Source organism: Aythya ferina (assembly GCF_964211825.1).
Source record: "Aythya ferina genome assembly, chromosome: Z".
NCBI lineage: Eukaryota > Metazoa > Chordata > Aves > Anseriformes > Anatidae > Aythya > Aythya ferina.
In genome coordinates this window covers 41,746,274-41,767,770 of record NC_140299.1, presented here as the reverse complement: position 1 = coordinate 41,767,770, position 21,497 = coordinate 41,746,274, and positions in this window count along the sequence as shown.

Here is a 21,497-nt window from a genome sequence, read left to right as displayed (position 1 = left end):
GTTTGTGATGGTGGGAAGGACAACATACTTCATTTTCATGAGTTAGGAATGACTGCATAACTCACAGGTAGCAGAGCAAAGCAAAGCCACTAATGGATTCTGTACAGTCACCCCTACTGGATGAAAATAAAATTCCATTACACTGTCCACCATCACATATTATATTTATACCATATCAGAGGCTTATGTCTACAGAATAACTAAACTTTTTGTTACCCTTTGCTGAAGAAATTAATACCATTGAAGAAATAAAAAGATATATTGCTGGGTTTTATTTCCCACTGGCAAGGTCTAAATATGTATTTCATACAAGCAAACACACACATGCACGCACATTAATAATGTGGTGTTTTTCCTAGTCCATTTCTGAGAGCTACTGGAATGAGTTCATCTGTCCGCTGGATATGATGGAATTTTTGTGCCTTAGATTTATACATCTGGGGTTTTACATCTTTTCATTCTTTGAATGTGATTCTGGACTTGCTATGGTGTAAGACTAACTCCCTTAAAAGCAATACATGCAATCATCTTACAAGGAAACAGAATTAGGCTTTTGTCCCTGATTTAGCAGTAGAGCCTTAGCTGCCACCATTTCAACTTACAGGACAGCAAAATGGAATGGCAATAATTAAGCCAAATCTCAGACAAATACATCTGCTGAAAATAGGTCTGCATGTTATTGCTGGCAACAAATGATCACGAATACAGTACCAATCAATACAGATGAAAAAAAAGTAACCTCTACACAATGTTGTTGAGTAGCAAAATGTAGTAAGTTGCATATAGGGACACAGAAGGAAATTAAGATACATAACTAAAAATCTTCACTATCTCTACTCTTTTGCAGTTGTCTTTCTACCCACAGCTGCAACAATGCAGAAGAGGAACTCTTTTTCCCATTCTAAAACCTACACACTTGTCTGATCTCATTGTTCCAATCCTGATTTTCTTTAAGCACAGGGCTTTTAGAACTAGTGCCATAAGGAAATGCCATAAAGTGTGATTAGATTGGCTAAACAGATTTTCCCTTGGATGATGTGGGTAATATCTCAATCTCTTGTGCCAATTTTCACATTTGAAAAGGAACCTGATAATAAGTAACCAGGTGGAACAGAAGCCCCAGTTCACTTCAAAGAAGCCAAACTGAAATTTTTACCATGTGACTATATTCTGTTAAAACATGAGCAAAACAATAAAGAAGCCAACTCCCTGAAATATATATTTCTGTTCTGTCTTTTTTTTTTTTTCTTTTTTCTTTTTTTCTCTTTTCTAGTTAAAACATCTTGCTAGATTTGGAAATATAACCACTTATAGGCATAAAGTGCATGAGTCCTGAAAGCCACGCAAACAGACAACATTATATAGCAGGATGCATATCCAGAATATCAAATTCTTACTGGGAAAGTGTGTCTCACAATAACTAACATGTCATCACAAATCCTCTCAGATCAAAAAATTGTTTTGATTAAACAACTTTTAAATTGCTGCCTGATTGTACTGGATGAACATTAGAGAGAGCATCCATCCACTAGCTCTCCAGCTAAAACACTGGCTGTACACCCCTTTCAGTTAGTCACTTGATGTACCCTGCTCAACTGTGTGCTCCTCCATGGGACACAGGGGAACTTCTGCTCTGGTGCCTGCCCTACTTCCGCACTGACCTTGGGGGCTGCAGGGCTGGTTCGCACTCCTCTCTCCCAGCTGATGTTGCACAGCAGTTTGTTTTTTTTTCCTCTTTCTTCAGTCTGCTCTCCCAACCAGACCAACCAGGATTGCTCACTGGCTTGGCTCTGGCCAGCTGCAGGTCCATTTTGGAGCCAGCTGGAGCTGGCTCTGACCTGACATGGGGCAGCTGCTGGGCTCTGCTCACAGAGGCCACCCCTGCTACCAAACCTTTGTCACACAAACCCAATACAGATGCTCACAAATATACTCACTTCAGTGGGTTGCTCATTGTTTACATCAACATAAAGGAGAGTAAAACATTCTTTGCTCTACACAGAATAACTGGACAATACGAAGAAAATCTTTTTAGCCTGCAAAGGGGAATAAGACTGCACACAATATGAGCATTAGTTGGTTTATCAGCATGGGAAAAAATTATTTGTATGAAAAGGTCATTTTGTATCACATGAAGCTAAGAAACATAATTTTCAATTTTGCTAGCTCATATATTGTAAAAACAAACAACAACAAAAAAATGCTAAATGATACACATAAGTATGTATGACATATCTTCTGCACAGCTCTGGTATCATACAGTGCAAGAGAAATAGTCTAGTAGCTGATGACATATTTTATATCATTGGTTTATTCAAGTAATATTGCAACTACAGAAATTCAAGTACCAGTATTCACCTTGATCTTGGAGAGGTTCAATGACATGAACAGGTTGGTTCTCTGCCTTCTTGACTAACGGAGACAGAAGATACCTTTCATTATTCCAAAATATTCATTTGAGGGAACAAAGCTTGGCATCAAAAATTTATCATTTATCCTGCTCCTCTTTGACTGACCTTTTTTTTTTTTTTTTTTTTTTTTTTTTTTTTTTTTTTTTAAAGAAACTATTTGGTTTGCAGAAATAGACTGGTTTAATAAAACTGGTCTTCTTCCTTCTACTAAAAGTTTACCTGCGAGAGCCCCGAACATAATAAAATCAGATTATGAAGGCAATCATATTTACTTGTAATAAATCAAATCTTGCAGACATCAGTTAAGTCTCCCTTACTGCACTGGGACAATATCACACATGCATACATCAATACCTGAGGTGTCAGAAATATATTTCATAAGTTCAGAAAAATTGCATACACACTTGCAGCACCATTATGAACAGTGAATTTGTAATGTGAACATTATGATGTATAAAGTGGCTTTGTTCCTACATTTAATAAGCACCACATGTCAAGCCCACAAACATAATGGAATTTGCTAGTGATTTCTTACCATTAGATGTAGGTTATTGTTTTCAGAAAGAGAACTTTTCCACATTCTATCAACAGTATCCAATTTTAAGAAGCCATCTTCTTTCTCTCCTCTGAATGCAGCAGATTCTTCAGATTAGTGAAATAAAATAAAATCCCAGCCACTGGGATACTCAGTTAAGTTCAGTGGAAGTAAGCACAAGACTATTCCAGTTGCGGGGAAAATGCTTCCTTTGGATTACCCCTGCAGAATATTTGTCTTTATTATTCAAATTCTGGTGCAGGTTAGGGTGCTGGAGAATTCTAGAAAATCTTCAGTTAAACCAAAAAGGTTGGGTTGCAGAAAGTTTTTTTACTTATAGGGCTCTTTAGGCCATACCTAAGGTGCCAGCCTGACATAAGGGCTGTGGTGTCACAGTCACACACACACAAAGAGGTATTCTGTTTTCTCCTTTAGTAAGGTCCATTGGCACATCAGAGGTGTTTTCTGTTTGTGTTATGTTTTTATTTAGAAGTTGATAAAATAAGAGGTCTTAGATGTCTTAGACTCTAGTCTCTGTTGCTGGTGAGCCATGGAGTCCTCAGGGCTGGAACACATACCAGGTTCCTGCAGCTCAGTGACAACAAAGAGGTCTTTGGAAGCTCCAGGCTCACAACAGGAACAGTGATCCAGGACAGTGACTTTGGAAAGGGATGGAACTATCAAAAACATCCTGAGAGATGGTTGATCCAGCAATGCACTTTGGGACTTTCTGCCATGAAAGCTTGTATGGAAAAAGAAATCCAACAGAAGTGATGTGTGAGATGCTACATTTTCTGTACAGACTTATCTTTCCTGAGGCTCAGGAACTCTTGCTGGCTCAAGTAGGTGTAATTTCTGTACCTGTGGCATCTGGATGTGGCCTAGTTGATGCAGTAAAGAAAAGGACCATATGCCTGCATTGGTAGGAATTCTACTTTTCTATGTGTCACTGTTCACACATTCATTAAAAGTTTACTTATTGACCTTTAGAATGAATACACCAGAGTCCAGATCAGAAATTCAGCTGAAGAAACACTTCCAATTTGAATTTCTTTCTGACAATTTGTATTAAATGTTATTTCTTTGGATCAGGATAATCTCTGACCATGCTTGTCTGGTGTCTTACATGGAGGGTCATCAAATACAGTAAGTCACCACCTGCCTTTTGAAATTCTACTAATAAACAATGGGAAGAGAATAAAGGAACTGTGTCATGCTTAGGTAGGGCAATGAAATCCTATGTCTCCTATGATTTTACATTATCTCATGTAATGCAAATGCATGTAAACTGGGGATATCAAAAGTATATTGCCAAATTAAGTAAACTTAGCCACGTTTCCCATAAAATTCACTGTAACTTTTCAACTGAGAGACAGATCAAGGTTAAGCTACTTCCCAGCTATCCCAGAAGGAGTAAACAGCAGAGTCAGGAATTAAATGCTCCACTCTTCTGTGTACATATTTTCTCAGAGAAATGATGTGAAAATTCTGGAAGATGTATTTCTCACTGTTGTTATTTTTGCACATTGAAATGCTAAACAAAATGTACTCTATTTTATATACTCCAATTTATATGCTCCATATACTCCAATTGTCTATATATGCTATACCCATATATATAATATATAATAATATATATATATATTTTAAATACACAATATTTCATCTTTCTCTCACCACAGTATTTTTCCCTACTCACACATCTTCTTCCTTGTTCTGCCATCAAATACCTTCAGTCAGCTGAGACCATCTGATGCATTAAAACCAGATGTTCTTTGGAATTTTTTTCCTTCTACCAGCTGAAGCTTGTCTAGACTGCAGTGGGAGAACATGCCTGTAGCTTATGCATAGATACCTATGGCTAATTTAGGCACAATTTTTATGGCAGCAGAAACAGTAAGATAGGTTTCCTACGCAGGCTATACTAACTTTCCTGCAACCTGGACTACAGCTTCAGGTAGCTAATGCACAGCTAAATCTTTATGTTATCTTGAGTAAAGATGGCTATTGGAGTAAAGCTAGGACTACATCCACAAATTTTAGAGTCATGCATTGACTGCATTGCAAACTCATCGTCTGAGATCAGTCCTCTTATGCAGGCAAACTGCCAATGGGTTTGACTGAAACAGAGGCTGAATAACTGCATTGAAAGAAAGGAAGGAATGTGGGACAACTGGAACTGATGTTTGAAGAGGACCAGCTCATTTTAAGAACTATCACATTCTTCTGACATTGGTGTCTCAGACCCCAAATTAATGGCAATCTAACATCTAGAAGAATCTAGAATGGTCTTATTCCACAGGAACATGATGTATCCCCATAAAATAAACAGTGCCTGAAATGAGTTCTTTTTCTTAATTATGGGTAGCACAATGACATTAGTACATTTTGAAGAGTGATTATCTACTTGCTGTACACTGCAGTACAGCCCAGTAGAAATATCTCACTGGGGTGAATGTAAATTACAGCATTAAAATATTCTGATGGACATGTTAAATATTAAGCAATATTATTCCACAATTTTGTGGAGGTAACTTTCCTTGGACTATGAGATAAAAGGTATTTAACATGCAGACAATAAAATAAATAAATAAATAAAAATGCCCGAAGATTTTAATCCTACCAGGTGACAAGCATCATTAATATTTACTAAGGCAAAAGGAGTCTGAGGGCATTTGGACCCTACATTTTTGCTGACTTTATAACACGCATAGAGTATGTTATTAGCAGTCTTTGCAACTGCTGTTTTACATTATCTTCATAAGACTTTTCATAGTGTAGTAAACTGTATTCAACACTGCAACTTATTCTCAAGCAAGTTTGCTCTGTAACATTTGTGTGTTTCCCAGCAGAGCTCATAAGATCAAATTTAATCAGTAGAGGTTCATATTGCCAATGACTTTTCGTTTTGTTTTTGTTTCCCTTATATGAAAGTGCTTGAGGGTATTTACAGCTCTGTTCTCTAACGATATTTTTTCTTTTTCTTTTCTTTCTTTTTATTTCTTTTTCCTGAGTGACATTAAAGCAATCCATTATTTAAAGGAATTGGAACACCTTATTCCTAGAAAGACTCTATCTCTTGTTCTGTTCTTGTCTCACATGCCTAGGTTACACAGGCATTTGTTTAAGGCAACATTTCTCACCCTATGTTCCCTGTCCAACATCCAGCTGATTTTTCTAGCCACCATTCCCTCTCCAGTGCCCCTCAGTTACCCCAAAAACAGGTTTGCACAGCCTAGTATCAAGGAAGAAATCTTGGTTATAAGTGTTCCACAAACTGGCTGGTGTTTGGCTAATCATTTTCCCAGTTGGATTCACCATTCAGATGGAAAATATATCAGCACAAATAATACAGGGAGACAGAGTGGGAGGCGACAAAATTGAACTTGTCAAACATGCAAGAACACACCTCTGTGGTATCTACAGTCCTTGCTTATGTGGCAAGTTGGGATAAAATACAAATGGCCAAACACATGAGAACATCCCATCCTCTTTTATTAAATGCAGAGCGCATCACAACCCTAGCACTTTGAAAAAACAAAAACAACAAAAATAAAATAAAGGCCTAAAAATAAAAACATTCATAGCTTCACAGCTTTGGTGTTTGATATTATAATGCCAGAACTAACTACAATTTTTTAGTCAAAATTTATTTTTTTTTGTAAAGCTTAGATTTTGAAACACAAACATTCCATTGAGAGACATTTAAAAATAAACTGTATTATTAAAAATCTAACATTTGAATTTTGGGTTTACTAAAAGAAATATTTTCAAAGTAAAACATTTCCTGTATTTTCAAATTATCATAGAATCATAGAAACATAGAATGGTTTGGGTTGGAAGGGACCTGAAAGATTATCTAGTTTGATGTCTTCTGTCATGGGCAGGGACGCCACTCACTAGATCAGGTTGCCCAGGGCTTCATCCAACCTGGTCTTGAATAGCTCCGGGGATGGGGCATCCACAACTTCTCTGGGAAATGTGTTCCAGTACCTGACCACCATAATAATGAAGAATTTATTCCTAATATCTTATCTAAACCTCACTTGTAATTCTTTTGATGCAACCCAGGATACAGTTGGCTTTCTGGGCTGCAAGAAGACATTGCTGGCTCATGTTGAGCTTCTTATCAAACAACATCCCCAAGTACTTCTCCTCAGGGCTGCTCTCAATCTATTCTCCATCCAGCCTATATTTGCTCTGAGTATTGCCCCTACCCAGGTTCAGGACCTTGCCCTTGGCTTTGTTGGACCTAATGAGGTTCACTCAAGCCTACCTCTCCAACCAGTCCAGGTCTCTCTGAATGGCATCCCATCCCTCCTGTGTGTCGACTGTACTGCACAGCTTGGTGTCACTGGCAAACTTGCTGAGGGAGCACTCAATCCTACAGTCCATGTCACTGACAAAGATGTTAAATATTGCCAGTCCCAGTACTGAAGAACTCTTATTGCAACTTGTTCTCCACCTCGACATTGAGCCACTGACTCTACATTTTAGACACAGAGATATCATGTGGGACAGTGTCAAGTGCTTCGTACAAGTCCAGGTAAATGACAAGAGTTGCTCTTCCCCTCTCCACCAATGCTGTAACCCCATTGTAAAAGACCACTGAATTAGTAAGGCACAGTCTGCCCTTAGAGAAACCATGTTGGCTGTCACCAATCATCTCATTATTTTCCATGTGCCTTAGCATAGTTCCCTGTAGGATCTGTTCCAAGATCTTGCCAGACACAGAGGTGAGACTGTCTTGTAGAATTTGGGTTTCAAATGAAAATATTTGAGAACTCTTATTTAAATTAATTTTATCAACAATTCTTTCTATATTATAGGGTATTTCTAAAGCTTCAAAATCTAGATGAGATGATTATAAAAGTCTTTTAAGATATTTTTAATATACATTTTTGGGTTTTGACCTTCTTGAAACTCTGACCTAATTGTTTTATTATTTCAAAGAGTACCATACCTGTTGCTATGATTACCATATGGATTTTAGAATAATCAGGACAGTAGAGGCAAAATGATCAAAGTGTCCATCAGCATAGTGTAAGCAACTTGAAACAGAATGTCTTGCTTTTTCCACAGTATACAGCTTTTTCAAAATGCAAGTTCTATTGATTTCAGTTGCAGATGTGAGTGCTCAGCATTTCTACAAATCAAGCCCTAGGAATCTTAAATTAATATCAGAAAATGAGTAACATACTCAATTAACCCCCTGCAGAAACTGATTTAAAAGTCTTGCCCAGGATCACATACAAACTTATTGGGAGAAGCATAGAGTAAGACATTCCCAGAAGAACATCCATCTGCCTCAAGAGGACCATCTTTTCTTTCAAAACTTTGCTTCATCCACATTCCAGATAAAGTCACTAAACCATGGTTTATCCTGAAATGCACCAACAGACAGAACAGGACAGGACAGCATAGGATAGGATAGGATACAATATGATATGATACGATACAGTATGGTACAATACAATAAGAATAGTTGAGCTGGAAGGGACCTACAAAGATGAAGTCAAAGTGTCTGACCACTTCAGGGCCAACCAAATGTTAAAGCATACATGTATTATTGAGGGCATTATGTAAACATCTCTTGAACCCTGACAGGAATAGGGCATCAATCCCTTCTCGTAGAGTTCTGGGTTTTCTGTGTTTTCTAGCCTGTTCCAGTGTTGGACCATCATCACGTAAAGAATTTTTTTCCTAATGTCCAGTCCAAACCTCCCGTAGTGCAGCTTTGTCCCCTTCCTATGTATCCTGTCATTGGTTCCCAGAGAGTAGAGACTGACTTTCCACATCCCCTCATCAGGAAGTTGTAAAGAGCAAAGTGCTTGTGTCTCAGCATCCTCTTCTCCAAACTGGACAGTCCAGGTAGGTGTCCTCAGCCTCTCCTCAAAGGTTCTCCTCAAACAGCCTTCCAGCTGTTTTACCAGATTTGTAGGCCTCCTCTGGATACTCTCAAGTATCTTAACATCCTTTTTATACTGTTGGGCCCAGAACTGCATGTAATATTCAAGGTGATGCAGCACCAACTTCAAGTGTAGCAGGGAATCACCTCTTTTGACCAGCTGGCTATGCTGTGTTTAATGCACCCCATAACAAGGTTTGCCTTCTTGGCTGTCAGGGCACACTGCTGTCTCATGTTGAGCACACTGTCACCAGCACCCCCAGATCCCTTTCTGCTGAGCTGATCTCCAGCTGCTTATCTCCCAACCTGTACCTGTGACCAGCATTACTCTGTCCCTGGTGTAATGCCTGGCATTCCCCTTTGTTGAACTTAATGCTGCTGATGATTGTTCCATGCTCCAATCTATCTAGATCCCTCTGCAAGGTCTCTCATCACTCCAAGGACTAAATAGAATGAGATAGGTGTCCTTTGAGGGAAAAACTGATTACATTTCTGTGACTAAATTTTGCTCTTGCAGTTTTTATTCTCTGAACACATGGTCTTAACCTCAGCAGAACATATGGAATGCAAGAAACAATGGAAAACATTAGTTCCATCATGTGGCAATTCGTCTTCACACATGGCCATCCAGAGGACAGAAGTCCTGTAACCTGAAAAGGTTATTTAGTGTTGACATCTGTCCTTTAAATTTCATATATTGATTGTGTTAGCATGGTCCCTGAGCACATTTCAGTAGCAAAATATTAAATGATTTATTCTTTCATCATCTCCATAGATACAGAATTAAATATACCATACGGATTTTGGTTTAGTGAGATTATGTTCTATTACAGATTTTGTACAGGTCAGTCTAGTTTTACCTCCTTTCAGAGGACAGAACATGGAAAGCTTCAGTGATCCTTAACTTCTGGGCAGTGGCTTCAGGGAAAATTATGAGATAATATAATTAGAACCATATCAGAATATATACCCATATAATTATTCCAGAAGCAGAAAAAGTTACCATTTCCCACCCTTTGAGAACTCATTTTTCAATGACGTAGATGTAGTATTAATTTTAAAAACAATTTCCTGAATGAAACAAAACAAAAAAACAACACTCAATTTCTCAAGAATTCTTAATATGAGACCATCGACCATCCTGATCCCTTATTTAAAACATTTATATCCTCTTTATGGATTTCTGCTACTTAAAGTAATCAGATGAAGCTGATTATGGAGATTTAGTTGGTTGCTGAAGTTGAGAAAATCGAGCTTGACCTGTGATTAAACAATGTGAGTACACAGGACATGCAGAAAGTGAACAAAAGGTGATCATTTTGATTAGCTAACAGCGTCCTATCAGGAGAAGACTGTAAAAGCAATTAAGGCAAGAAAGGAAACAACAGCAACAACAACAAAAAGAATGGATGAGAGTCCTTTGAATATTCAAATGTCTAATTTTGCTGTGAAATGGGTGCACAATGCACAATAAACTTCTTTATTTATTTCATTTCATTTCATTTCATTTCATTTCATTTTATTTCATTTTATTTTATTTTATTTTATTTTATTTTATTTTATTTTATTTTATTTTATTTTATTTTATTTTATTTTATTTATTTTATTTTATTTTATTTTATTTTATTTTATTTTATTTTATTTTATTTTATTTTATTTTATTTTATTATTTTATTTTATTAAGAAGGAATTCTCCCTTACATCACTAGCTCAGAAAAAGCTCTTTCTCATCTAATTACAGCAAAAGTCTTCTACTCCAAGTCATTGACATTGCTTCTTAAGACTGGCTGGTTTTAGTAAACTGAGGAAATCTTGAAATCTTGTCATGAGAAAACTAAGAGAAGTGCTTGCCTACCTCACTATTCTAGGAGCTACAATTCCATATGAACCAGTCCTTGAAACTTGGGTGCTGGTGGGATGGTGTTTTCAGCCAGGTTCTGGGACCAGAGCATGAGCTGGACCATATGTGGGCCATTCAGGTCATACATAAAACTGTGTCCTTAAAGCTGGTGGTCCAGTGTCATGGTTTAACCCCACACAGCCATTCGCTCACCCTCCTCCTGCCTCTCTGGGGTGGGGGAGAGAAATGGGAAAGTAAAGCCCGTGAGTTGAGATAAAGACAGTTTATTAAGACAGGAAAATAATAATAACAATAATAATAATAACAATAATTATGATAATAGTACTACTACTAATAATATGTACAAAACAAGTGATGCACAATGCAATTGCTTACCACCCGCTGACCGATGCCCAGCCTAACCCCGAGCAGTCCAGCCCTCCTCCCCCAGCTAGCCACCCCTAGATATTGTTCAGCATGACGTCAGATGGTATGGAATACCCCTTTGGCTAGTTTGGGTCAGCTGTCCTGGGTCTGTCCCCTCCCAGCTCCTGCTGCACCCTCAGCCTGCCCGTTGGCAGAACAGAGCAAGAAGCTGAGATGTCCTTGGCTTAGTATAAGCACTGCTCTGCAACAATTAAAACATCGGGGTGTTATCAGCACTCTTCTCATCCAAAGCCAAAACATAGCACCCTACCAGCTAGTAGGAAGAAAATTAACTCTGTCCTATCTGAAACCAGGACAACCAGACAGATTTGATTTCACTCAATTTCTATTATGTGCAACCCTCACAGTTGAAAATAGTGCAAATTTTCAAATTTACTTCAAAAAGTTTCAAAATCTCTAATGATTCAATATGTCAATATGTCAATATGTACTTTCTTCTGTTGACAGCTATCTGCTTAGTCTAATGATTCAAAGAATGTCCTAAAGTTAACTACTTACAAGTACCCTTGTATCCATGGGCAGACACACACTGCTTTGAACAGCAGTTTGTCATTTATTCCTACTGTATTCCATGTAAACCTAAACAAAGAAAGAAAAACCTTTGTCCAAAATTTCCCACTTTACCCTCTAGAAGCAAAACACCTTTTCCAAAATAATACAGCATGGTCCTTCAAAACCACAAATTCCACCTAGCCAAAAGTAAATCAATCAAACAAACAAAAAGGTAATTGAGCAAATTATACAAAGAAAGTGGAGGTCTGGAGGCAATTTATAACAGAGCAGTCTAAAAAGTCTTCAGAATTAATTGTTCAAAAGGATTAAGAAAGCAGACTAATCAAAGGACTACCTAGGCACTTCAAAATACTATTAGGCAGTGGAAAATAAACTGATCTGGGTGGCCTGAAGCTGCAAAATATCACATAATAGATGCAAATAAACCCTGCCTGAAAACTGAAAAGCTGTTTGACATGTATATGTAGACACAGTCTTTATGATTGGCAGAGGCAGAGGTTTCTTTTTTTTTTTTTTTTTTTTAGTTGGTTGTTTTACACTGGGGTTAGACATATCTGTAGCTTGACTTACTTTGAGATTGTTTTGTCTTAGAAATGGCCTAGTATTTTTACCTCAGAGAGCAGCCCAAATATTCTCATGACTTAATTTGCTCTTTCCCTCCATAACAGGAAAACCAATCCAATTTGACTATTCAATTGAGGGACTTATTTTGTGCATTTCTCTCAATAGCATGCTAATATTTTGCTAGAACATTGTCATAGATTATTTCTGCAGACCAAATGAAGAGAATGAACTGAACATAATAAGCAGTCATGTCAACATAACATTACCCCCTCTTTGGCATCCATCATGCTTCTATGTCTAGAGCTTTGTGTTAAGAAGACACCAACTTCTGTGTCATAGTGCCGTCACTGTTCTTGGCATTCTTCTAATTCTTGCTATAATAAAGAGCCATGCCAGGCTTTCTTCTTCTTTCTTTCTTCCTTTTGTTTTGTTTGTTTGTTTGTTGTTTGTTTCGCTTTGTTTTGAGAGAGTGGATTTATCAGTGCAGAAACTTGCATTCACAATAGAATGTTAGCTGCCTAACTCTTCTGAAAGAAAACAAACAGACATTCTGTAAAATGGACATTATCACCTAACCTAAAATTTCTCCAAAATTCCCTCCAATCAAAATTGCTCAGATTTTTCTTAAACGGAAAGACATTTGGTCCTGTTTAGAATAAAATATGATGTAGAGAGTATAAGAAATTGAAGCCAGGCAGTAGGGCAGAAAAGAAGTACAAAAATGCTCCTCAAGGGGCTGTGTTACACATGAAGCCAAAAACTGTGTATAATTTTTATAGAAAAATACAACAACAAAAACAGCAACAACAACAACTAATAGTGAACCAAATATTACTGCCTACGTATGATTGCTAGAACGTATAAGGACTGAATTCAACAGGAAGCTTGTATCCCCACTGAGAACTGTTTTTTGTTAAAAATACTTGATCTTAGTCTGTTTAACTCCCAGTGCCATCATGAACCATAACCAAAATGATTTAGATGTGGCTATGTAGGTTGGGGAGCTCACCAAGATATTGTCACTGATATCAGCACTGGAAGGCTGGAAAATAAGACTGAGAAACAGAAGACGATTTAGGAGTTCACCAACACACTCCTTTGGAAAGTGTGTCACACATCCCCCTATACAGCACCACCTTATGCTGGAGAACTGAAGGGTGGTTCCTGTTTCTACCCTACACCTTAGGTACCTTGGATAATCAACCCATCCTGTAATTACTCCAGCAAGAATGAGCAAGGTTTCACATATTCTGTGGGCAAGAACAAAATGGAAGTAGAGTGTCACACTGGAAGATGAAGAGGGGAGTAGAGATATTATTTTCCTGTCCTTCAGTAGACATAAAGTACACTGGAAATGAATGTAACTACTTTAGTAGTAGTAGTTACTGACAGTCCTGCTGGAAAATGAGTCGTCTGCAGAACACAATATACCAGAAAAGACATATGGTAGTATGGGGTCACTGCTGTGGCAAAAACAGGAAATAATAAAAACTATGTAGAGACAGAGGTATTTAAAATCCCACAGCCTGACATACCTCATTTCTCTCTTTTTTTTTTTTCTTTTTTTTTCAATAAAGACAAGAGGGCAGCTAGTAAATTTCAGATCGTTCCAATTCATCTTGCATAATATATAAATTGATTTATTAGTACTCCAGTTTACATCATCCGTTAGATTAGAGTCAATGGCATTAGAGTTGTCTACTCAATAATTTTTCAATCATTTCTTTTTACTTTATATTCCTGCCGATAGAAAATAATATCAAAGTTCTGGATGAGAGCAGCTGCTCTTAATTTCATCCTGGAATCAACACAGAGAAACAGCTTCAGCAGTTTAAAATTCTTCATGTCCCGCAGGAAAGACTCTGTTGCGTAATGTCATTTTCCTATAAAACGAGAAAATTGGTGAAACATTTCCTTCCTTTAGGCATAGATAAATTTTAGAGTAAAAAATTTGAGCCTACAGAACCAAATTTTTATATAACAAAACTCATACTTTTCTCCATTAATATAAATTAACACTGTACAGAGTTGGAATATATAAAGCTGTATGAACCAGTGGTCTGTGTCATTAAGGCAATCTGGATGAAAATATTGCAAGGAAAGCAACCTGGTGTGTGGACTTATAGTACAAAAGGCATGTGCAAGTGGCTTTGTCTGTGAGCTGGAGTTGGTATGCGCTATTGTAACTATTCAATTAAAATGCTGAAACTATGAAGAGTTATTGGACTGGGCAGGGGGAATTTCAGGACAAATGCTTGAGCATGTTTGCATGGCCACAATATGCCAGTGAGCTGAAATATAAAGCTTACTACTCTGAGCTTCCATATGGGAAATACTCTTGAAACTAAAATGATAACTAGGAGCTTGAGCACGGGATAATTACAGTCACCAATGAAGTATACCAGCACTCAGACCTCAAGACTTAAACCAATGTTCTTGGGAATGGCCCAGATCTTTTACCCAGAAGACTTGCATATGGAAACTATTTGGGAATCTGATCCTTGCCTCCTCTCAGCTGTTACCTACTAACTGACTGTGCGAGTCCTTCCAGTCCATTTCACAGCTAAGTCACACAGGTTAACTTAAATGGCTGTGCCAGGCAGAGAGAAAGCCCAGGCAAATCAATACCATCAGTGTATTATCAAGGATTTTCTGGGTGCTAAGGAAGAAGAACGCACCCACAAAGCACTGAACTCCAGGAAAATTCAGACAAAAGTTTTTGATCCTTACAATCAGGAACAAATTTCTGCTGGTGGGATCAGTATTGTCTAGCTCAAGGCAATGACTAATTACTACTTAGAGCAATCTGTCCCCATCCATCAGCCGTGAGGATGTAGGAGCACCTCTTCATCAGTGATGATGGCTTATTTATGAGGATAAGCTGTTATTGCTGACCAGCTGCTTCACACTATGGCTGCCTCTGGGAATAAGGAATCACCATGAAACAACAGATTATTACCAAGGCTGCAAATGTATGGGTATTTACAATAGTGATTTTACCATCCATCATCACCTAATGATGATCTGTCAGTGTAACTAGCACATCCCTATTCCTCCCCAAATTTCATTCTTCTCTCCTCTGTTCTCTTCCGTGCCCTGTGTTTAAAAGCCCTCTGCCTTTCTCTCTCTCAGGAAGCTGTTTTATCCATCCTTTCCAGGCACCCTCCTCCCCATATCTGCACAGGAGTTCCCATTGCTTCCATCTCCCTGTGTCCTGCCCAGAACGTGAAGGGGCATAACATGAGACAAGCCCCATCATCACATCATAGAGTGGGTCAGCTAGATATCTGGGGCCAGGCAACATCCAGTGGAGGCCCATGCAGGCTGCTGGGGACATGAAGGCACCAAAGACCCTGCCTGAGGCAGTATTTAGATCAGAGCCCACATAGCAGTGCTCAGCAGTGCTACGTTAACATTTGGACATTAAGATCTTAGAGGACTTTTCCAACCTAAATGATTCTATGGTTCTACCATTCTGTGATCCTGGTTTATATGGCACAGGTATTGAAACAACACCCTCAGAAAACACAGCAGAGTTACAGCTGCCAAACCCAGCATTGTGGGAATTGCCAATGCTGGTGACCTTAAGAAATTTGGTAGGCCACAGTTAGGGCCTGGAACACAGGTCCTATGAGGAGTAACAGAGGGAACTGAGGTTGTTTAGTATGGAGAAGAGGAGGCTCAGGGGAGACCTTATTGCTCTCTACAACTGCCTGAAAGGAAGTTGTGGGGGGCTGGGGTCAGCCTTTTCTTGCAGAAAACTAGCAATAGGAATAGAGGGAATGGCCTCAAGTTGCACCAGGGGAAGTTCAGGTTGGAAATGAGGAGACATTTCTTCTCAGAAAGAGCGGTCAGGCATTTGAATGGGTTGTCCCGAGAGGTGGTGGAGTCGCTGTCCCTGGGGGTGTTTAAGGACAGATTGGACATGACTCTTAGGGACATTGTTTAGTGGTTGACATCGGTGGTAGGGTGATGGCTGGACCAGATAATCTTGGAGGTCTTTTCCAAACCTAATGATTCCATGATCAGCAAATCATGGAATCATAGAATGGTTTGGGTTAGAAGGAACATGAAAGATCACCTGGTTCCAACCCTCCTGCCATGGTCAGGGACACCTCCCACTAGACCAGGTTGCTCAAAGCCCCATTCATCCTGGCCTTGAGCACTTCCAACTATGGGGCATCCACAGCTTCTCTGGGCAGCCTGTTCTGGTACCTGACCACCGTCATAGTGAAGAATTTCTTCCCAATATCTTATCTAAATTTACCCTAACAGTGTAGCACTATTACCCCATGTCATATCACTACACTCTGTGACTGAGTCCCTCTGCAGCTTTCCTGTAGGCTCCCTTTAGGTATTGGAAGGATGCTGTAAGTTCTCCCCAGAGCCTTTTCTTCTCCACACTGAACAACCCCTACTCCCTCAGCTTCTTTTCATAGGAGAGGTGTTCCAGTCCCTTGATCAGCTCTGTGGCTCTCCTCTGGAATCATTCTAATAGGTCCGTGCACTTCTTGTGTTGGGGGCCCCAGAGCTGAACACAGCACTCCAGGTGGGACTCATGAGAGCAGAGCAGAGGGGGAGAATCACATCCCTTGACCTGCTGGCCATGCTTCTTTTAATGCAGCCCAGGATATGGTTCGCTTTCTGGGCTGCAAGCCCAGAAAGTTATCAAACAGCTTGAACGCATTTATCTAGGATGGTGTACTTATATGTCTCACATGCTCTGAGAACTTCTACTGAGATAGTCTTTAATATTTGATTCTAACTTTATCTCATTCTCAAGATGAACTGAGGAATTTTTGATCAAATTTGGTTTTATAATTAAGAATCCTCTATATGTAGACATGATGCATTCAGGAAATTTCCAGAAGAGAACTTTGTTCGCATAACTAGTAAAACATTCAGAGTTGAAATTATAATTTACACAAAATCCTGTTAAAAAGCCACTGGAGTATTCATGATTATTATTCTCTCAATTTGTTATTGCTATGCTATCATTTCCAGCTGTCTGTGCTTTGAAGAAATGAGTAAGTTTTGTCTTTGTAAACCATGAAGATATTTGCCTTGGTCTTGGTGATGAATTTTGCCTGTGCAGTCTCCTCATGTGCTGCTCAGAGATCTTTTGGTTGGACCTGACCACTGCCAAAGCTGAAAAAAAAAAAAAAAAAAAAAAAAAAGAGCACTGTCGGATATATTTCCTAGCATGGGTCCTTCAGACAAGCATTTTAAAAGCTATGTAGCTGTTCCCTCAGATGTTTGAAATTTTGCCATTGATTTAATGCAGCAAGGAACAAATTTTTTTTCTTCTATTTGTCTGAGAGTTGTAAGGAACACCAATGATATCTAAAACATAATTGTTTAATGATGTGTATGCCATCTAATCGAATCCATCTCTGTTTTTCCATCTTCTTAGAAGCTTTTTGTTTTGGATCTTTCTGTCTTCTTACTTCTCACTCCAGAATCACAAAGTCTCTTTTTCTATAAACAGGTTTGTTACAGATTCTTTTTTCTTATTGCCCGTGTTTTGAATTAACTTGTTTATTCACTCCATTTCTGGAAATGAAGAGTGCTTCACTGTTTCTCTTTATCTTCTCTGTCTGAACATGGTTACAGTGATTCAAATGGAGACAGAGAGACTTTAATATGGTTCTGACACAGTTTTCTTAATCAAGAGATAACACAAACCAGGCTTCTCTATTTGATTCTGCCTCTGTATGTAAGTAGAGTATAACATCTGTGTAGGTTTCAAACACAAGCAATAAAAGTGAGTGGGACTATAGTGCAGTATATATTGTTTTCTAAATATTCATACTGAATCACCACAAAAAAAATGGATGGGGTTGCTGTGGGTCAAACTGTAGTGAAGAGATAAATAAATGAATAAAGAAATGTTAGTCACTACGTTTCACACTAGGCTTGATTTCTAGTCGTAGAAGGTCAACCACATATCACCAGGAAGTTCACTGATATACTTTGACCTGCTACAGTGTAGATGTTTCAAACATTTCCTTGTTCTTCAGCTTGTGAATCTTACACTCTTCAAGGTATGAGAGGAAGTAAGTCTACTCATCAACATGTTGCTGAGTACAAAGACTTGAATCCCAGGCTCTGCTGCCTTGGACCATCCAAAGTCTTCAACCTTAGCCACCCAAATTCAGCTTCATGACCTGCTCATGAGCCTCTTGTCATTAGGGTTATGATATGAAGGAGAAAAAATGTCCTCGGACTTGTCTCTTGAAACTGTTCTAATCCATATGAATAAGTAACCACAGGACCAAAGAGAAAGGGGAAGGAAGGTTGTTTGTGAAGTCTGTTGGTAAAAAAATGACAACAAACAGAAGTCCCTTCTTTCAGTGCTTAGTCAGGAGAAGGAAAGCTCCATTATAACAAGCAGAGATATGCCTTAGATGAAGAAACAGCTTAGACTATCTGTCTAGGATATGGGAACTGGTACCAGAATCTTCCATGTTTTAGATGATGTCACTACCAGACATCTTGTGGTATGCTGTTGAAGTATTATCCTGCCAAAGTCTATTTCTTACATTTCAGACAGAGTTTGGTTAAAAATGCATGAGAAATGATAAATCTTTTGTCTGATAATTCTTTTTTCAATTAAAAAAATATTTCAGTAGAACCTCCCTGAGCAGCTTTATTTACTATGAACAGATCAGACCAGACAGTGTCACTGCCAATCTCCTCGACTCTCTGTCTTATGTTCAAATTATACCATGATAAGTTAAAAAGGATATATGACCTTGTACTCTGTAGAATGCCTGAAATGCATCTAGCATCTCTATCAAAAGAATATTAATTGTTTGCAGACTATGAGTATTTTTTATTTCATCATGATTTTTAGCTGACTAAAACAGTCAAAGAATTCCATCTAAAACTGGACCCTGGGAACTCTTTCTACATTCTAACATTATAAAATCTCTTCCTTTTCAAATGTATTTCCAGAAGAAAAAAATAAGTCTTTTAATATTTTTTTTTCATTGCCATCCTTATCCTTTCTGCACATGGTCATCCACTGCTTTCACAAAATGAGAAGAGTGAGACACATTTTCTTCATCTGAAAACATCTAGAATCTGAGATTACTCATAGAATACAAAATTTCATGATGAAAATGTAGTAATTGCTATAAAAATTTAGCGAATAGAAAGTCCATTACTAGGATATTGTATATTTAGAGCATAAACACCTATGTGATTATTAAATCCAATTTTTATATCTTTTACAATAAAGCCTAACAGTAAAGGTATACTTGTATTGTTTCAGTCACTTATGTTGTGAGAGGTTATACTGTCCTTTTTACATTCATTGAAATTTCAGAGAAATCATCTTAAACAGAACTCTGTCCACAATATTTTAACAAAAAGTGATATTGAAAATTATTCCGATACATAAATTTAGGGGGAAAATGTGTACCTTTAGTGAAAAGAATTCCAGTTGCAAACAACAGCAAATCTAGTTCAATTAGATTTTCAAACTGAAGTACTAAAATTGTGAAAAGTTTCTTCTTTTCTTTATAAATCAGTGTCTTTAATGAACCTTATTTACAATTCAGTTTGCAGTACTGGTTTTTAAAGTCTCTGAGAGACAGAAGATTTAACAAAATTAAAAAAGAAAAAAAGAGGTCTTTTATTTTTTTAATTTTTTTACTATTCCCCGTAAAACTGGCAGAAGACAATCCTGTTCCCCTTAGATAGAAATAGGAAATAGAGTATGAACTTACAAGTACCCTCTTCCCTCCCTCTCTCCCTCCCTTCCTCCTTCCTTCCCTCCCTCCCTTCTTTCCTCCCTCTGTCTCTTTCTCCCTCCCTCTCTCCCTGTCTCTCCATTTTCTACTCAACCTCACCCTCACCCTCACCCTCCCTCTCTCTTTCCCTTTCCCTTTCCCTTTTTCCCCTTTGCCCAGTCTCTTCCCTTCCACAGTTCTCATTTCCCCCTCCCCACTTCACCATTTCCCCTTGTTTTTTTTCCTTTTCTTTTATCCCTTTCCCCTTCCCCTTCTTGGCCTCCTCTCTTTCTCACCACCTCCTTTCTGGAGAAGTTTTGACTAAATCTGGATATCACCTCAGGAGAACTGAAAACTGATCTTCTAATCCAATTATCCCTAATCTTTGGAAAATATTTGTATTTGATCCAAACCTATACAATGCCATAGACAGTCCTATCCTACATCACAGATACTTCATCTTGACTGTGTTTCAAGACGTGAATTCTTCCTGCAGGAGGCAGTCAAATCGTTGCCAGCAGTTACTATGCAACATACATTTAGCTCCCAAATTTCAAGTTACAAAGTGATTTCTGAATGTCTATTTACTGTATAGTCTGAAAAACAGGATTAAATCTATGTGTTGCTTGCACACTGCTTCATTTGGATTTATATTTTATTAGTTCTGCTGAGTATATTCTTTATGCCAGGGTATTTTTCTTTTCCTTGGCCAAGCAAAGTTATTTTTATGCATAATAAATAGAAAACAGCAGACATTGTGCACATGTGAATGGAGAAATAGTAGCAGCCATTCTCCAAATATCTTTGAGAACAAAACATTCATTCACACAGCAAGAAAACATAATAATGATCTTTTGATGTTTTCTAGGGTTTGACCTGAGAAGGCAAAGTGGATTCACACAATGAGTAAAACAGCTCCAGGGAGACTGTCTTGTCAGTCTTGTCAAACACCAAGATGATGCTTACTCAGCTCTCTACAAGACTTCTCTGCTCATTGCAGTCTGGAAGGCTAATAATAAAAAGGGTAACCTGAACAGTTTCCCCAGTATCCTTCTGACCCCTGCACGGAAGTCATGACAACTGCCAGATGGATTTCTTGTATTCACAGATTTTTCCAGAAATTATTTTTCCTGGTACCTGTATGGGGTGAAGTGGCATAAAGAGGCTGTGGGGGTGGAATTTTTATCTTTAAATTTACTAATTTTGCAAAGTGTCTTCAGATTTCCACAGCTTGAAAATATCCTTAAGCAGAAGTAATTTGTAGGCTCTTATCCTTATTTCAGATGAATATCTTTTCACAGCTATACACATGATTCTTCTTAGGGTAATGAATTAAAAAGAAAGAACGTATTAGCAATTAAAATCACGTGCACCATCAAGCTTCTAGTAAAGCAAGTAGCAGAAGTAAATTAGACAACCTATACCTTAATTTGATAATAGCTACACAAGCTAAAGCATTTCTTTCTGCCTAAAATTCAAAATCAGAATGATAAAAAGAGGAAGCATAGGCAGCCGCATTATGTTTTTCAAAAGATCCCTAAAT